Raw genomic sequence first — 5,272 nt, 5'->3', positions numbered from 1 at the left:
TAAATAAATAAGAAAATTAAACAAAAGGATTTAAAATCAATAAACCAATAAGGAAGATAAACTCATTTCAAGGTTTGTCACCAACTTTAGATTAGAGTTTTAGGGTGGATTAGCTATCGATTAACCAATTATTACCTCCCAGCCTCTAATTAGCTAATCGATTGGTTGATACTCGCTTATCTCCCAATCTCACTTTCTCAATCAATATAAACAATGATTTACTTGGTTTGACTTATCTCTCGACTTCGTCTAGCCTATGATAACTTCCTAGGGTTGTCAATCCTAGTGGTTTAAGCACATGTAATTCATACCAACTGATCCCACTAGAGAAAACCTAAATCCTGTATTAATCACATCCCCATCCACTTGTTAATCTCCCATAACGAATTTAGCCACTCATTTTATTCATAATCTTTATCTCGATTGAATAAATCATGTGAAGAGCATGATCTATTTGGGAAAGAAAAGAGATTTGAAAAATCGTGGATTGAATATCAAATAGGGAACGAAGTAGTAAATCAATTGATTGGAATAAAGAAATAAATCAAATGCAACAAAAAGTAAATTGAAATACTTTAATTAAATAGATAAAATTTTGAATCAAAATTGAATTCAAGAGGAAAAACAAAAGAGTTAGGAAAAGCCGAAAGAAAAATAATCTAATTCTACTGCTAAACTACTAGGGTTTTTGAAGGCGTCTAGGATGACTTAGATACATCAAACCCCTAATGTCTTATTTATAGATGTGTTGGCAGCCTAAATTAGGTCTTCGGCATGTCCTAGGCTTTCATATAAAGTTGATTGCCCAGATGAAAATAACCTTGATAAACTTAGGGAGCACATCAACCTATGTCGTGCCACACCCTTTGCATGGTGTGACACGACACCCAATTTTTACCTTGTGTCTTTCATTTTGTCCTTTGACATCCTAAGAAGCTTATGCATCACTCAACCTTTGCTTCCACGTTAATTGGACCTTCATATTTCCATCCTAGACACTCAATTAAACCAATTAGTACTACCTATGACTCGTGTCGGCCTATTGTGTCACAGCACTTACAAAATGTGTTAAAAAATACTTATTTTATTAATATTTAATCCTACGGCCTAATTACCGAAAACGAAATATAAAATACTCAGTTGCCTAGAAAATAATCTCTTTAAGTGCAGAATTGACCTGAATTAACTACTACATCTGACGACAAGTTAGATACCCTCACACTTAATTCTTTGTTTGTCTTCAAGCAAACTAAACAAAACAAAATAAAAACCATAAGTAAACTAAAACTGAAAACAGGAAATAAACTTGCAAAAATAAGAAAATGTACTTGAGCTAGCTTGATACATGAGGTTGGATTGGAGCATTGACACTAGGAAGATTTGCTTATATATATAACTCTAGCTAGAAATTTAAACAAATGAAAGTTATTTACACCTAAACAAATTAATTCAATAAATTATAAAGTAAACAAGTTTAAGAAAATTAAATATAAATCACTCTCAAAATGTATATACGAATATAGTATTTATTTTTGCAGGGTATAGTTAGTTCAAATATTTTTTCCTACTCGATTTATTTTTGTCCATGTTTTGATCTCTAATGCAATAATATTTCCCCGATAATCCCTTACGATTTTTTTATTTGTTTGTGCCAATATGATCGAGATTTTTCTCAGGCACTTTTTTTAAGGGTTATATTAGTCACATTGTATCATTTCAATAACCATGGATTTTACGAAGTATTTTATTTTTAATTCGAACATATTATACTTCTGCAAATATAGTTACCTAGTCGTGTCTAGCTTTATCACTTTGTATATTTAATCTCTTTTTCCTATTTACAGTCTAATAAACTAAACTAATTAGTCTAAATATAAACAACCTAAATTATCTAATTTCAGGCTAGATTTATAATTTTTTTTAAAAAAACCCTAGATATATGCTCCTAACCAATCACTTGTATTTCTACAAGCTCAAGCACAAAGAAAACATGCAATTAAAAATTAAAATGAAAAACGAAAAAAAAGAAAATAACCAAAAAATTAAAAAATTTCCCAAGTCACCCCTACGCTTTATTCGGCACATTATCCCTAATATGCAATTAAAAATATAAGGGAAAGATGTTACTCGATTGACATGATACGTGCAATCTCAATTGGTGGGTGATAACTCTTGAAAAGAGTTATATTTCATATCTTTAGAACTGCTTGTATTTGGGTATATTTAGTGGCATGTTGGGACATTCTCTTAGTATTTTTATCATTTGTATTAAGAGCTTTGGACTATGCTTACATATTAGATACTTTTAATTGTGTTAGAAGGGTTGTGTTTGGTGGTTTGGCAGGTGTAGGATGTTGAGAAAGAAAGAAATGAGTGAAGTTTTGTTGGGGCAAAAGGTTGGACAGTTTGCCACCTTGTATGTCGTGACAATTCTGGGAGATGACTGAGTCAACACTCAATACATACCAATCTCAACCCAACTCTGCTTGTGCCAGAAAAATCTGCCTAAAAAAGAGGAGAGGATATCGTGGGTTGTTGGAGCTATCCTAGGAAGAAAAGCTTATAAAAAGCCAAAGGTGGAAACCCTAAAGGATGTGGAGATTCAAAGGCTAAAATAGAGGGTAGTGGCTGCATAGAGATGGAAAGAAGAAGCTGAAGGCAGTCCCTCTCAGCCACTATAGGACACTGTACTGTTGGATTGTGGATTGGTTTGGTAACAACCATTTTCTTAAGTTCTTCCATTATTTCCATTTTTGTTCTCCCGTAAATTGATTTGATCAAGACAATGTTGGATGTTATTTTGAACTTGAATTTTAATTGCCAACCCATGAATTAAATCTCATAGGGTTAGGATTACATGATGAAACTTTTATTTTCTTTAATGGTTGAAGCATATATTTGATTTAATCTACCGTTTCTTTCAATTGCTTTTATTTCATAAATGTATATGTACATTCTCTAGACATAGATGAGTATGCAGTATGCATATAAACTGAATCTAATTCTGAAAAAAATGGATTGGTTGGACTGAAATTTAATGATACAAGTGGGTATTTAATCGAATACTTGCAGTAGACTCTAGACATAGAGCAATGTTTGTATAGAATGAAGGCAAAAAATTGCAGAGTGCCTTGCTAAGGCCTATAGACACAGGCCAGGTAACTTTAAACCTTTCTCTTGAAAGAAGCAAGTTAGTTTAGGTCTCTTCTAAGCAGTAGGTTAAGTATGATTTACTGAGGCATTATTGAAAGTAAGGACAGATTCTTAGTAATCCTAACCTTCCAATCAACATCGTAGACCTTCTATCATTTGCTGTAGTATCTTTGCCATAGCATTCTTAGTTATTTATTTATTCGCTCGTACTTTATTCATGTAATTATTCCAGTTATTGCCATTTCATTTTTACTCTTGTTTTGCCCTAACATTTTCCAATATTAGTCAGTATACATTTTGCACTTATCCTTATTATCTTAATTTATCACTGCTTACTTAACTTGGTTTTGCCATAATCTTAATCATTATGATAACTTGACCATTTCTATACCTAATTCGATACCAAATTCGATCCCTGTGGAGACGATCTCACTTATCACTTTATTACTTAATTCAACGTTTATACGTGCACAATTCACATATTACATTCCCATATGACAAGTTTTTGGCGTTGTTGCCGAGGATCGGCAATTTGGTGTAATTTGGTTTGGTTCTTTTACTTAATTTCATTAGTTTATTTAACTTAGTTTAATTTAATTTCTACAGGTTTGCCATTAGTGCATGAGAAGAGGCATTCCTGCTAATGAAGAATATCCTTTTAACCTAGAGATCGAAAGAACTTTACGAATAAGACAGAAAATATTGCAAAAAATTGCTAGGAATGAGAATGATCCCAACCTCAATGATAATCCGAATGGTCAAGATGTTAATCCTCCTGTTCATAGGGTGATACTTGGTCTGAATGATAATTTGAATGGTCAAGGTGCCAATCCTCATTTTCGTGGGGTGATAGATGATTGAGATAGACCAATCTAAGAGAATGTTGTGCCAATTTTGGATGACCTGAATCTAGGGATAATCAGACCATAAATATAGGCTCAATAGTTTGAGCTGAAACTAGTAATGTTTCAGATGTTGCAAACAATAGAACAGTTTGGTGGACTACCCACTAAAGATCCAAGATTGCATTTACGAATTTTTCTAGAGGTTTCTGACTCGTTTAGACAACATAGTGTTCCTGAAGAAGCTCTACGACTTAAACTATTTCCATATTCTTTAAGATATCGTGCGAGAGCATGACTGAATGCTTTACCTTTGGAAATAGTGGAATCATGGAATGATCTTTATCAAATGTTTTTGCTACAGTATAATCCCCCAAACATGAATGCTAAGCTTAGAAATGACATCACATCTTTTTGGAAATTGGAGGATGAAACACTATATGAAGTTTGGGAACGATTTAAAGACTTAATTCAAAAATGCCCGATGCATGGGTTCCAACACTAGACTCAAATGGAGATATTCTATAATAGGTTGAATGCATATACGAGGATGGTAGTTGATGCTTCTGCCAATGGTACTATGTTGGATAAATCTTATAATGAAGCATATAAGATTTTAGAAAAGATTGCCAATAATAATTATCAATATCCTACCACAAGGGTTGAAATGGGTAAGAAAGCTGTTGGTTCTATGGAGCTGACATAATCACTTTATTGACAGTCCAGGTATCTTATTTGGCTAATATGATTAAAACAATGAAAAGGCATACTGTAGTCCACGAGATAAAATCAGTCGAACTATTGTGTGTTTATTGTGGTGAAGATCATGTGTTTGATGAATGCCCATCAAATCCAGTATTTGTGTGCTATATGGATAATTTCAACTGGAACAATAGCCCCTATTCAAACACGTATAATCCTGGGTGGAACTAACATGTAAACTTTAGTTGGAATTATTAAGATGCAGGGGATTTTAACAATAAGACAAGACAAAATGCCATCAATGCACCGTTTGTTTATACTCAACCTATGCTGAGGCAAAATGTCCAGTAAGGTCAGGCATTAGTTTCATCATCGTCATCTATTGAAGCCTTGCTGGAGGAGTATATGACCAAGAATGATGCTATAATTTAGAGTTAGGTTGCGCCTCTCTGAGCTCTTGATAATCAAGTGGGGCAAATAGCGAATGCTTTAAATTTGAGACCACAAGGAGCATTGCCAAGTGATACCGAGAATTCGATATCATAAAGGAAGGAGTAATTCAAGACCATCACTCG

General features: G+C 33.4%; 1 non-coding gene across 1 annotated transcript; it reads right to left on the bottom strand.

Moving 5' to 3' along the window:
* Nucleotides 1-4,383: 4,383 nt before the first annotated feature.
* On the bottom strand, nt 4,384-4,490 carry LOC121210459 (small nucleolar RNA R71). Its single transcript, XR_005905576.1, has one exon. It is a non-coding gene; the product is annotated as a small nucleolar RNA R71 (small nucleolar RNA).
* Between the last annotated feature and the right edge of the window lie 782 nt (nt 4,491-5,272).

The sequence above is a fragment of the Gossypium hirsutum genome, chromosome A11 (genome assembly GCF_007990345.1).
Source record: "Gossypium hirsutum isolate 1008001.06 chromosome A11, Gossypium_hirsutum_v2.1, whole genome shotgun sequence".
Lineage (NCBI taxonomy): Eukaryota > Viridiplantae > Streptophyta > Magnoliopsida > Malvales > Malvaceae > Gossypium > Gossypium hirsutum.
Note: the sequence above shows the minus strand (reverse complement) of the source record. Positions and strands in the feature narration are given on the sequence as shown.